A 14,688-nucleotide genomic window follows, 5' to 3' on the forward strand; every position below is an offset into this window, starting at 1 on the left:
TTTGAGATTTCAGCAATCTATGCAATAGAGCTTAAAAATAATTTTTACATTTATAAATATAGATCATTAGAAGAGATTAGTAATTGTTTGAATCTTTGGCTTTTTTAAAGAAAAAAAGGGGAAAAGCTCAGGTGGGATTTGCATAACCATGATTTTTTTTTTCTTTTTCCAAACTGTTCAGTTATTCTTTTTAGTTCTCTCACATGTTAACTTGTTTCTAAGGGAAAGATAAGAATAAATTATTTCAAATCTTCTCAAAAAAAGAAAAAACTTTTTATTTTAAGGGTGCATGTTTATCTATCCATTTCTTCTAGACACTTTTTAATATGAAGACGAGATGTACTATGAGTAGTTCTAGTATACTGATCTATTAAAATAAATCTGTGGTCATTTTGTTTCTTTTTGTTTTTTTCTTTAGCAAAGGCAAGGCTTTTCCATCTAAAAGCTAGCAGTTATTTTTATAATCTATGAACTGAAATGGAGTGACATTTATGTTTTATTCATCCGTGCGCTGTAAAGTGATATATATTGTAGTGAAATAAACACTTGAAATATAAAACGGGGCAAATTCAAGGACCTTTGTTTATTGTTTCTTTGAAGTTAAAATATATTTGCATGAGAAACAAGCTTCTGTCTGAATGCAGTTTCCTAGCTGATGCAGTTTATGAGTTTCAGGTGATTTAGTTTATGATAAACAAATGCATCAAGGACATGACTTTGACTCACAATGTCTGTGAACTGGAAGATGCTGGAGTCAGGGAGATATGCTGGAAAAAATTTCTATATATTCTTGCTATATTTTTATGGTTTTCCATAGACATCTGGTGTTGTCACTGCCAGAGACGAAATATTAGATTAGACCTTTAATATAGTAATGTGGTGATCCTTGTGTTCCTAAATTTTGACCATGTTACTATTGTTAGTTGAGGTGTGCTTTACCCAAGGAAAAAAAATGGGTAAATAAATATTGGTGAAAGTTTTCATGCTAATCCTACTTATAATGGGCATAATCTGTGCATTATCCTACCCCTTAGCATGCAACTAACTGTAAGACTGCACAGTTCTATATTTGACTAAGGAGGGACAAGATGTGGTCACCTTTGCTGTGGTTCTACCTCAGTTTAGATAAGTAATAACAGAATAAGAGTTCCTAAGCCCATCTTTAGGGCAAAGTAAAGCAGTACAACTTGCACCACTTTGAGTAGCGACTCATGCCCATTTGTTTTACTTCACTCTGAACTAGAAGCATTTAGACTGCCTGTCTTAGATAAGGGTTTTGTGATTTCTAGCTGACTGATGCTAACTAAGAATTTGAGTTTGGAAAATAAGCTGTATCTATTCATTCCACAAGTGTGTGTCTCCCTCTGCCAATAAAAATCTTTCCGTAATAGTTTGGCTTTCTCTTCTCTTGTTCAGGATTCCTAACTCCATCTTGAATGTGTTGTGGAATCGTTGGTTGTGCAGGCTCGTGATGGCAAGAATCAATGTAATTTTTGTTTGTATTTACTTCCAAGAATGTAATTTTTCACTGGAGTTTGCTGTGGCTGATGATGGATACTTGCTAGATAAAAACCTTGCCTACAGATAGGCACAAAATAATTAAAGGTGGATAGATGATTTCTGTATGGCAACTTCTGTAGGGCTGCTTTTTTTCCCTTTTGGGTGATTAGTGTTGCCTTAGCTAAACACTGTTCCTGGCTGACAATACGTAATCTTCATCGTTCACTATTATATAGGTGACAACAAAGAAATTACTTGAATTTAAACAAATTTGTTTAAATTTACTGCTTAAGCATCTTCAATTGGTTGTTGTGAGGATCAAAGCTTAACAGCTAGCTGTGGGTTAGATTAGACGTGACCTGCATTTTTTCTCAATTAAGATAAAGACACAGGGGTAATAGGCTGTGCTGTAGAATGAGTTATATATGGTTCTTGAAAAACGTATGTTCAGCTTTTGTTGTGTGTGTGTGTGTGTAAGCTTTCACCTGTGAATAATTTCTGATCCTATATCTTCTCTGAACTTTGGCCATAATCCTTTGACTGTGATACTACTGTTTCCAGATCTGCTAGTGATGCTCAACAGATGCTGTTGGTATGCAGTAGGGGTAGCTGTATAGAGAAGGAGATCTTAACTTCAAGCTCAAGTTCGCTATATATAGTGATATAAAATAAAAGAAGGATAGTAAGGGGAAGAGTTGTGCCAAGAGTCTAAACAAAATTGCGTTTTGAGTTTTGTTTTACATAGAGGAGCATCTGCAGAGTTTTTGAGTAATTTTTGGGACCCATAAATCTGGAGTGGGTTTATGAGCGGGTTTTATTGGCAAGATATAAAAGTTCATGTGACTTCTTGTTTCCTATCCAGGCATACAATCATACTCATATCTGAGAAAGTTATGGCAAAGATTTGAAAAGAAAATTTTTGCGGGGCTGGTGAACCACCTCTGGGTGTTTACAGGTGTTTATAGTGCTTATAGGTGGAGGAGGCTGCCTTCCTTATCAGCCTGTAAAAGATTTGCCTGCCTAATAAAATATGCTTTCTGGACGCTGAAAAATGACTTGGTGACTGGTGAAGAAATCACGGAGCATTTTTCATATGGTCCTGGAGAAAGCAGTGTGTGCTAAATACAGACTGGCAAAAACTTTCCAGGCCCTTTTCCTTGTCAGGAGTTGAGTCTCTAAGGAAAGGTATTGTTTTTCACTGACTCCTGATGAGTTAAGGAAATTAAAGAAGGTTTTATTACTATTATTATTTTTTTATTTTATTCCTCAAAGTAGTCGCAAACGCATCAGAGAGAAACTTGATCCTCTCATGGAAGTTTTTCTTCAATTGCACAACCTCGAAGTTTTTCACGACCTTTGCAGTGCAAAGGAGGTAATTTCAGTTTGCAAACGGAAAACTCAGTTCTTAAAGTGTTCTGCAACATGTTTTTCATCAAATGATCATCAGAACACCTACGCTCTTTCAATCAATTCTACACTCTTTCAAATGGCATTTTAGATAATCTTTCAGTGTGTATTCAAGAAATTTAACAGGTTTTATCTAATAAAAAAGTCCTCCTCGTTCTTCATAAGTTATTTTTCTACTTTTTCAGCTACCTTGTTTTCTGCTACCTGTAGTAGCACTTGCTGTACTTTATCTCTAGTCAGAGTTATGATTCCTAGCTACAGAAAGCCTGGAGATTCACTAAGAGAGGACAATGGAAAAGAATTAAAAAAAATCAACCAAAAAAAAACCCTTTTATTTGTTAATCTTGCACTGTACGTAGTGGACCTACATCTCTGACATGCTTTTATACTTTGGCTTGATTAATCTCAGCACAGTATTGCCATGATTAACTGTCTCCAATCTAAGCACTCAGGGTAAAGAGGAAAGGATATTGTTATTTACTTCAGATTTTTTAATTAGAAACACAATCATTCATTGCAAGTCAGGTCTGTTACCCACATCACAGATTGGGTATAGGAAAGGATAGATGTTTCTAGTCATGTTCAGTTCTCCAGAGACAAGAATATGTCCTTTGAAAAATTTGATTTTCAACGACTACTCTATATTAAAGTTTGAGAGCTCTAGGAGCTTAGTCTATTACACAGTTATAAACCAGATGTGAGGGAGGATGGCTGGAGAGATTCCAGGCAGCAGTTTACTATGAAGCAAAGGGCAACTGAACAAGCTAAAGGATTAAAAACGACTTTTTGAAACTACTTGAGGCAAAATTGTGGAATCTTTACCGTTAAGGTCATTACCAGCTTGTTGTTTTCTTATTTTGCTTTGCTTATTACTTTTTTTCCTTCTGACCAGCCACACATCTGAAATGTCTGGATGTTAATACAGGAAGAATGAGGGACAAGCAAGAGGAGTCGAAAGTCTTAATACACAATTGGCGTTATGACTTGAATGACGTAGGAAGACTTGTGGGATAACTTCTCTGAGTGGAATATTACTATAATAGGAAGGGCAGATAAGACATGTGTTGTCCTATAAATCAAAGGCGAGTATGCGTGGTCTGGAACTCAGAATGCAGAAGCAATGGGATATGCTGAAAGTCCATACATGGTATTTAAAGGAGGAAAAAAAAAAATCACTGCTGTGTTGGTGCTGCCCTTCACCCCACCAAACCTGGAATAGCAGGTCTGTGCTTTTGTGAGCAATTGCAGTTTCACTCAAAGCCCTGCAAATTGTGGTAGGCAGGCTTTCCCAGAAATCTTGTGAGAAAGGAATATAGCAAAGCAGTTACAAAAATATCAAGAATTTGATGGTTACAGCTTCCCATTATTGAAAGCTAAAAATACAAATTGGAAGAATTCTGTCTAAGCAGTGGGATTTTCTTGAGAATGTGAAAATGGGGGGTAACTGTCAAAGTGATGGAGTTATTGTGCTTTTAAGGGAAAGAAAGAATAGCAAATCAGAAACTGTGAACTTTAAATAGCCAGACTTCCAGTGCTGCTGGCCATTGCATCTCCTGGGAGGCAAGTTTAAGGAAAATAAAGTTATGGCAGTTTACCAAACAAACAAGGGCAAGACCTGAAATGTGGGTTAGTAGCAATCATAGCAAACAGGGACTTGAAAACATGTGGCTCAGCATCTGTTATCCCCCAAACACATGTGTCAGCGTAACAGCAGATAGAAGGTATAGCATTGGGTCAAGGGGAACACCTGGCATTTCTCTAAATTTGAAGAAAATATTCCCTCTGTTTTACATCAACTTGACTACGTTGAAGACACTTTACAGTCTCATTTTTGAAGTGTTTTGACCATTTCTGAATCAAAAATGTATTTATATCCTTTAAATTGTAAGACCAGAAATATTTCTAGTGTTATAAGAAATGCTTCTCTTGGATTTAAATGTTGCACGCATTTTAAATCTATTTATAAATTACAGCAGTTAGAGAACAGCTTTGCTTTCCCCTCAGGTACACTCTCTTTTGTGCTCTTTTAGTTTTCTTTAATAATGTATATAATAGAGTTGAGTTCAATCTTACCACCTAAGTTGTATTTTTGCAATTACAAGGACTTGTTAAGAAAGTGGGGAAAAATGCCTCATAGTTCTAACTTAAAGTTACTAGAAGGTATTAGGTTTCTCTTTTCCAGTAATAGTTCCCTAATTTCTGTTTATATTTTCTGGATGGTGGATGGATTTCTGTGTTTTGGGGAGAGAGAAATGAAACCAAGAAAAATCTCTTTCTAGGCAATTCTTGTTTATGAGTTCATGTTTAACATTTCTTTTGCTGTAGAACCACACAACTGTATGTTTTGTGATAGAAGGAGCATAATGAAAATGTTTAGCAGTGCGTGCAATATAGATTATTTATGAAAAGATTTTCTTGTGGGTTAGATGGCATCAGGTGCTATATCATCCTTGTGTGTTTTGTTGGTCTGTCAATTAAACTTCGGCTAGGTATCTAGAGCTGGTGCTTTTTCTTTGCATTTCTCTTTTTCCTGTCTATTTTTTTAAGTATCTGTTGTAGTGATACGAATGATTTTAGTTCAAGATGAAGTAATTGTAATCACATAAATAATCACATCCCAATCAAGTAGTGAGCGCGCTATGTTTACATTTCAGAATTCTGGCTCCTACTTATCATAAATAGGTGTACAGCAAAATGTGTATTTGTGAGCAGGCAACTCTGTGTGTGTGTGTTTATATGTCTATATGAAAACGCTTAAATGTGACATCCATCACAGATTTGTTTTCATACTAAGCTCTGAAAAAGAAAATAGTAGGATTCAGAAAGAGTTTGTGGTTAAAACTGGATTCTACAGTAGTTAACTTTGTAAACAAATTTCGTTATTCTGCTCGAGCCAAAAAAATTAATACTAAACAGTAGACAAAGTTTCCAGTATTGGTTTTGTAAGAAATTATTTCATTGCCTGAAATGAAGACAGTATTCAGAATATTCAGTGATTCTGAACACTGTGAGAAGTATAAACCTTAGGGAGAGAGAGATAAAACTTAGGGAGAGACGAAAAAAATCATATTATTTATGGTGGAAGAGCCAAACATATGGTAAGTTTGTTCCTGCCTCGAATAGGATAATCTAGAAAACAATATGAAAACCTGGACTTGTGGAATTTAAAAATCAGTTTTGCAGTTGCCCCAGGCTGATTTCATCCATTGCTAGGCAGTAGAAATCTAGTGAGCGATGCTAAAGATAGAGTTATGCTGCTTTACTTTCCGAAGACCTACTTATTGGCCTAAGTAAATAGTTTGGCTGGCAGAACTAAAAAATAAATTTATCTCTGTGCCTAGTGTAGTTTTGCAATCATTTTTTATCATTTCAATATTCAGCCACTAAGAGACATGAGTTTGGAGGCTTTGCTAAGAAACACACTTGCTTTCCTTATGTAAAGATCTTTGGTGTTTCAGATTAATCATAACATTCAGGGACCTATTAAGATAAGCTCATGACATTTCTCTCAACTGGGAAAAACACACCTTTCTGAAAGGTCAAGGACACGCAGAGGGACTAGCTGCTTGTTTGCCCTCCTGCAGCCATGCAGTGCAGCAGGTTCCAGCAGCTGGGAAGGTCCAGCTCAACGGGTGCAGTCTGTGCCCCATCATCCTGGTTGCTCTTGTATCCACAACTCGGACGTAGCTGGCTTGGAAGAGCTCCATCTGTAAAGGGTCTCTAATGCCTAGACTTCCCATGTGGATTCTGTTCTTCTGTTCCTGTTGCTTTTATGAGATATAAAACTCTTCATGCCTAGGTTTTCAGACTAGGTGTTCCTCTTGCCTGTCGGGATTAGTCTAATAGTTGCTCTTTGGTCATGGGCTAGAGAACAAGTTCCCATGCAGTAGGCTAGGGCATGTACACATACTGAACGTCAGGTGCTTCCTGAAAATCACAATGCAAACTCCGTGTGAAAAACGAAAGGAAATGTATTTGATCTCATTTAACGTTCAACAAGACTAGTTTACTCCAAATTACATGATAATTCTGCAATTTGACAGAGGTGCTAACTGCAATTGTTTGATGTCTCCTGATAATGTACAGAGCACCAATTTCTGCTTGTCTGGATACTCATTTGTAGTGAGCTGTGGAGCTGCGGAGGAGATGCACCCCAGAGCCCTGCCCTGCTCCTTACGTAGGTTGATACCATGATCAAGCTCCCCTTTCTGAGTGGGCAGAGGATGAAGCTGAACCCATGTGCCCTGTAATTCAGGGAGATTTCAGGCCAGATGAATGAAGGTGACAACCAGAAGAGACTGCCACTCTTCTGTTTGAGAGGCAGTTTTATCATCCAGATAATCTCAAACTCAGGAGAGGGTTTTCTGGATGGAAGATGTGTGTCGTCCCGATTTAAATCTGACTTGTCTTCAGTAGTTTACTTAGTGCTGCTGTTTACAGCTCCTGTTTTAAATTCTTTACTATGAGCTTAATAGCAAGTCTGGGCATGTAACTTGTAGCCAGAAAAGGTTTTTTCAAAGCTGAAACTCTCTACCTTGAAGTCTGCTTGCAAATTGATAGCACATGTTTTTCATTGTGATCTCTCCTTTTTTTTGATAGGAAATAGATAACTTGTGGCTTTCGGAGTGGGGGGCTTTGAATTTTGGTGATGATTTTTATTTCTTGTGACTTCTGTGATTATCATGGCACATTTGAATATTTTTCTTTTCAGAATCAAAATTCTGAAAGAAGCAGGCAAGGTTTTAAATTAAGAAATAAAACAAAACCGAGTCCTCAGTCTGTTTCTCAATTGCTCTTTCTTCTGTCAAAAAAGGAGAAAAAATCCAATTAAACGAATGTTATTTTGGCTTTTCCTGGACTTGCAAAGATAAAGCTTTAGATATATCATTTCTGTCCCCAGAACTAGATATTTGTGCTGGAATCTGTCATGAATGATCTAAGAAAAATCCTATTGACAGATGAAAAGATTAGGAAAGTTAAGATATCATGAAGCCTGTGCTAGCTATATTTGTGAAAGCTGCTGTCTAGATGAATATAAAGAGGGAAGAAAAATTCAAAATAGTAATTTAGGGTTGGATGCAACTGTATTATTATATTTCTCTTATATCTCAAGTTGAAGAATGTCTCAAGTGCCCCTTATGCACTTTGTCACAAGACATTCTTTTTCTACACCAAGGTTATTTTCTGCAGCAAATAGAAAATTTGAATATGCAGAAATATATATTTTAGCTATAATGTGAAGATTCCTCAATTTTTCTCTTTTAGATCATATCAATCTCTCATTTAGAGCAGGTGTTCTTCATAGACACCAATTGTCAGTATAATTAAAAGTGAACTTCCTTCTGAAATGGAAGTCTACTATTCCTAATAAAAGATGTATATTTTTGAAACATTAACATTTTAAGCAAACTAATTCTAGTTACAATCGTTTTTTGATTAAATTTAGCCAAAAGAAGAATGGCAAATTCATATATATATATTTATTTTTAGTCTTTACAGTCTAGTCTAATGGAATAATATTCTTTCTTTTCCAACCTAGTATGAGAAGCATAAAAGCACTTAATTTTTAGTTATTGTAAGAAATTTCAGTGTAACAATGTCTCATTTGTGGTATAATTTAAATAAATGGAGTAACATGTTTTTATCTTATTTTATGAAAGCCAAGATTATTCTCAGTGTAATATTTATGTATTTAGAGTTTCCAAACTAGGGATTAGCCAGTTGACCTTGACTGTCATTGACATGTGATAAGAATATAAAGTAGGAGATTCCTCTAGAGCAAACACATGAAAGAATCTGTCTGACATGCAAGACCTCCTACCTATGCATTTCATTATTAGGTAAAAAAACAAAACAAAAAACATTAAAATCATAGGCAGTGAGGTGGTTTTCTCAATTTAATTACTAGCTTAGATTTTATTCTACACTGTGACAATTATATCCAGATATGACCTAATCTACTCTGCTCAACTGTTTTCCTTCTAACTTTTTACAAATCTTTTCACCTGCTTTCAGCTCTCACCTCTCTGAAGAGTTCATATTCATAAACACCATCCTTAAATGGTACAATTGTTAGCCTTGCATAGCAAATGTCAAGGTTGGTAGTTCACACAGCTCTCTGTAAACAGGCATTTATATGCAGTGCGTTACATGTTTTGATGCTGAGCCAAACTCTGAGCTTGGCTGCCTCAATATCACTTCACTCTGGACCTGTTCCTCTGGAAATGCCCTGACATGACAAAAGTGTAAATTTGGGTAGCTCGGGGTTCAGTGGACTTAATGCAACAGTACTTAACGTACAACCTGTAGAAGCCTAAGAAATATGATTGGGAGAATAGTTTTGAGTAATAAAGGAAGTTGATGTGGTGAAGTAGGTATTTAAATTCTAAAGACAGCTCTTGAAAGAATCCCTCATCCTTCAGAAACTTTGTGTCCAAATGGTAAAAACCAAGAATTATAAAATCTGAGAAGCTACATGTAAAAATGTCATGAGACAGTCCAAAAGGGCAATAGGAGCAAGGGTATGAAAGTATAAAATGGGCTAATAAATCTCTCCGGGATCATGAAGATGCAGTGAATGGAGTCAGATAATGTGTACAAAAGATCATTTGGCAAAGGTTTAGTGCAGGAGATCTTGGCGAGACTCTTATGAAAGGACTTTTCTTGTCGGAGTCATGAAATTGCCTCTCAAATTTAAGTCATCAAAGATGATATTATGGAATAGGTAACATGAAGGACAATGGACAGAAGAATTCTAAGAGGACTTGGAGTTTAAACCTGAATCATAGCTCTGAAATGTGGAACTGGACACAGAGAAGACTTTAGTGCTGTTCAATAAACTAAAATAATGTGGGAAAGGAAGTGAAAAGTAAGCTGTTGAAGTGTACAAGTGATAACAAGTTATTTGTGGCATTGACAAATTGCAAAACTGCTGAATGTAATTCAAATAGCAAATGAAATCTGAAATTAAATGTGAGCTGATACACATTGGGTAGTGGTGGACAACAAGCTTAAAATTTTGTCCAGTCTTTCTTATAAGTCCAGGCACGGGTGCAGCCTTAGTCCCTGGCTATGAGTACTTGGTGTTAGCCCCCACAAGTCACCAGTAAAATATTCATGTTGGTTTGTGTGTTTATAAATGCACTTATCAAATATATTGCTTTAGGAAAATTATAGTTCAGAGGAATAATTTTACCCCAAATATCTTAATTTTAAAATATGTGTCCAGAAAATTTGTCTAACACTAACTCAGTGACATTATATACACATGTAATAAAAATGTTCGTAGGATTTCCAGTCTTTTCCTTGGTTGTTTTTCTCTTTTCTCCAGCCACAACGCCTGACCCGATTCCAGAACTTTCATATTTTTCTGTTCCATTTAGGAAAGAACTGAGCACTTATGTCTGCAGGGTTGGAAGTTATACTTAAAATAAAAATCATAATTAAAAAAAAAATCTACCAAAGAGATCTTTAGCATCCCCATAAAGGTCATGTTGTGTTCTGCTTCTTTTTAAAGCAGTGTCATGACCTAGTCTTCATAATGCACATGAAAACTGTATGGTATTGATACCTTTATTATAGCAAAGTAATATTACTGCTTAAGGAACTTTAAAAAGTAGAAGTCGTCTTGTAGCAGCTGCAGAGGGTGTCAGAAAAGTTTTATTTCTTGTGTTTCAATTGTTAGCGAGTATGTATGTTAGCTGTTTACGGCTGAAAGTAGTTTTCTGTGAATATGATGAGTTTATGTATGTTTTACTGAAATGATATTTTGGTATTGGTTAGACCCAGTATCAGATTTACCCTTTTTTTCCAGAGGAACAGAAGTTGTTCATGCTGTAGGGTTGATTTGCCATGCTTAATGCCATGCTTAAATGCTGTTTTTATGAAGTCTTCAGATATGTTAATATTGTACAAAATGCATTACTCTGGAGAACTTTCTGAGTATTCTGAAATGTTGTCTTTGTGGGAAATATACTTTGGAGTCTGTAAGGGAAAAGAAATGATAGTCTTTTCTTCATCTTGACAATACAGATAAGTTTCATGACCACGTGCTTTACCTTTTGTCAAATATAAAGATCATGGAATGCACACACTATTTCGTTTTTTTTTTTTTTACATCACATAAACATATAAATATCATGTGCATCTATTTGCTATTACTTCACTTTGTAAAAATTTGTCTTTTCTAAAATAACTAAAGCACTGAAGGTTTTGGTATTCTCATTCAGTTGTCAACATCAGTTTATAGATATTCATTTTCTTTAGAAAAATAAGTTTTTTTTCTAGGCACTATTTTGCACTTTATTTAGGTTAGGTCCTTACTGAAGAAATACATGATAATAAAAAATACCTACTGTGCAAATCAGACTACATAGAAAATCTGTGATATTCAATGAAGGGAGGTAAAATCTAGCTAGGCAAATCTGACAGATTTCTAGGTCAGATTTGCCTAACAATAAAAGAAATGAATGACCAGCAGAGTGATAAAAGCGCATTTAGTTTTGAATGTTGAAGTATGTCTTCTCATAATTCTTTCTTACATGTAGTTTCTTATGGAAAATTTTGACTAAGACATATGATTTCAGTCATAATGAGAAAAAACACTATGTATGTAGAAATATATTCGCATGCTAAGCATAGAAAGGGCAAATAGAAATTTAACATGTGGCCCAAAGAGGGTCATATTTTGGGAGCTCTGTCCTCACTGTAGTTCTGACTTTCTTTTGTAAGTCGGTTCCATTTGTCTAGACCATTTATGGTCTGTTGCCCTTGAAAATATTATCCATGTGCCTTAATAGATTCATTGGAGGGCCTTTTGCTCTTTGGGTTTGGCCTTTTTTTTTTTTTTTTTTTTTTTTTATTTTTTTTTCCCTTAGTGTGTTATTCCTGGGCTGGAGTAGAGCCATGTGCTCAAACATCCTGTCTGACTGAAATTAAGCAAACCAACATTAAAGTGTTCCAGAATCACTCTTGGTCGCTGAATGAGTCATACACACCACAGAGAGAACCTCGGGCCTATTGGTTTCTTATCTGCCGTTATTGCAGAGGGACTGAGCTTTGCTTGTCTTGGAGATTAAAATCTGTAAACAGCAAACCTTCTCAGAGCAATGTCAGGTCTCTTATGGCAGATGAGAGAGACAGATAGATAATTCAATAGATCTCTAATCCCCTGTGAAGATGTGTTTGTTTTTCCATCTTTGTAATTGAAAGAATATTGGCTGCCTTGACTGCCCAGAACTGCTCAGAAATAGAGCCATGTCAAAGATGCACCGCAGTAGTTCTCCATCTCGCTCATGAGGAGAGATGTTGGATTGGCAACAGGAATTAAGACAAATCTTAAGGTCTTGTTACACCTTGGGGAAAAGATTTTAGGCAGTGATTTTAGGCATCTTTCTAAGTGAGGAGTCTTTTCAAATGATAAATGCAACTTCTATATTTGTAGTCAGAAGGAGAAAAGTCAAGCCTATGGGTCTGATACAGTTCTGATGCAGACACAGTTGCCTCTGGAATTGGGTTTGGTAAAATAACAATTTAAAAAGCACCGTAGTCTTCCTAGTTGTTTATGCTCTACTCCTAAAAATGACTTTAGAAGGACAGTCCCTTTTCTCAGGTTTAGATGAGTACCTAAGATGAAGGAGTTTAGCTAGGAATTGGCAAGCATGGCATGTGTGCCTGCAGATCCGACTCCCTCTGGACGAATGTGTCTTGCACTTAGCTGCTCTTCCTTCTGTGCACAGCACACGGTAGACGGGCAGTAGTTACACGCACAGAGTAAATATGTGAGGTTGCTCACAATTAAATTGTAAATAATAATAATGAATAATAAAATGAAAAGAATCTAAGGCTGCCTGGTAAACAAGATCGTAAGATCGTATGAGTGGTGGGTTTTTTGTTGTTCTTTTTTTTTTTTTTTTTTTTTTTTTTAAAGAAAACATTCCTATTATGAAGAAATGTTAGATACAGATGTCTTTACCCTAGAACATACTCAGGTAATCCAGCTGAATTTCTGGTTATTTTTTCCATTTTCAATACTACGCGCTCTCTCTTCCCCCTCACCATCTCCTAATTTCTTGTAATCTCCTAAAGCGCAGAGTAGTGTTCTCCTTGTGTTCTGCTATAGGCTCAATGGCCTTCCTAGATATTGAAATGTCTTCAAAGAGTAGCCATAAGATGCACTTAGAAACAGGATATGAAAAGGAAACTGTTTGCATTTGTCAAGTCATCCCAGAAGCTGTTCAGAAAAATAAATATGTCCTGTAACTCAGATAACCCAGTAGAAACATGTGCATGTAAATTTCCCTTTATTGTTTAAAGGCTAAGTAATAATTAATGTGTATGAGGACATGTGTTTGAATGACCTGGAGTGGCCTTAAATGGTCAGGTTTATTATTTAGGCTCAGAAAAAAAGGTTTCAATTAAAGACACCAGCTTTTTTCTTTCTTTGATGTTCTATATTTGACATTTCCTGTTTTAAAACTAATTATTAAGGCTTTGAGAAAGGATGGGAAAATTAAAGTATAGAGAGAATCTCTAAAGTATGCCATGAATAACTTCCATTTGTGCTACTTGTTTTGCTGATGTTTTGATAATATTTGTACCTCCGTGTAATCCCTAAGGGCCAAATGTTAAAATTCTTAAGATTTTGAGAATTGATGGTGAAAAATTGGTCTTCAAGTAATTACTGATATTTGAAAAAATCCCTAAATAGAGTGATGCATCTAAATCTATTTTTACACCTGAGATTTAAGTGCATAAGTATCTTGGTTGTGATTTTGGCCATTCTTGCATTTTACATTCTCTTTCTCTTTTACTTTTTTCCACAAATTCAGTTAAAGAGTTTTTCTTACATGCAGATTTTATTGGTTTTGATAGGAGAATGGAGAGGAGATGACAGCTAGTAAAGTTGTTGTTTTTTTAACCTAAAATTACGATATTAACAATTCATTTTTTAATACTATATGTTGCTTATTAAAAAAAAAAAAGCATAAATAATCAAGACTTCTGTATTATTTATCTGAAGATATAGGTAGAGTTTTAGAAAATAAAGCTTTGGGTAACGTATTGGAGGCCTGCTCCTATGTCGAGATGAGGGGCATGCTTGGGAGGGAAAGCCCAGCTTGTGGACCTGTCACAACATTCTGTGTAGGCTGTGGTGGGAGATACACCTGTGTGTATGTGTGTGCATGTTTGCATGGATATATTTTGCTCTTAATATTGAACTAACATTTGTTGACTAATTTTCTCATAATGATAAATGACATTTGAAATTAGGTACGTCAAAGAATCTCAGATAGAACCTAGTGGTTTTCAACAATGTTACGTTTGCAAAACTACTCTGGTGTTAACTAACCTAGCAAAATATTTCCTGTACCTGTAAAACTCGTGTAAGTGATGTGGCTGCCCATGAAGGAATAAGCCATACTTGTTATTTTGGTGGTATTATTGAGTCTACATATAGGCCAGAAATTGCACTTTGTCTCATTGTGGTTGACAGAGGCAAGGAGAAAAGTGTCTGCAGAGATGTACCCGGCCCGCATGAGAATATAAAGCTTTCAGCTGCCTCATCCCAGAGCCATATGAATTTCCCTTTAACGGTACTCATCCGTGATGACTGCTCTGCACTTTACCCAGAGGCTGATGAATGCTGCCTTTCAAAGCTGCCATGCCGTGTCATTATCAGCAGCCAGGGCTTATGCTTAGTTATTATTGTAATACAAAGACCAATTTGTCAAAATCTGACACCTATATAAAAGTACCCAACTGCTGGTTTAAGCATCCTTA

At 35.9% G+C, this 14,688-nt stretch overlaps 1 long non-coding RNA gene across 2 annotated transcripts in view; it reads left to right on the forward strand.

Moving 5' to 3' along the window:
- The window catches only part of LOC112945558, a 138,755-nt gene that overhangs the window by 59,519 nt on the left and 64,548 nt on the right, over window positions 1–14,688 (forward strand). The window lies entirely within an intron of this gene.

Source organism: Nothoprocta perdicaria, unplaced genomic scaffold, assembly GCF_003342845.1.
Source record: "Nothoprocta perdicaria isolate Ctin4 unplaced genomic scaffold, notPer1 scaffold_1, whole genome shotgun sequence".
Lineage (NCBI taxonomy): Eukaryota > Metazoa > Chordata > Aves > Tinamiformes > Tinamidae > Nothoprocta > Nothoprocta perdicaria.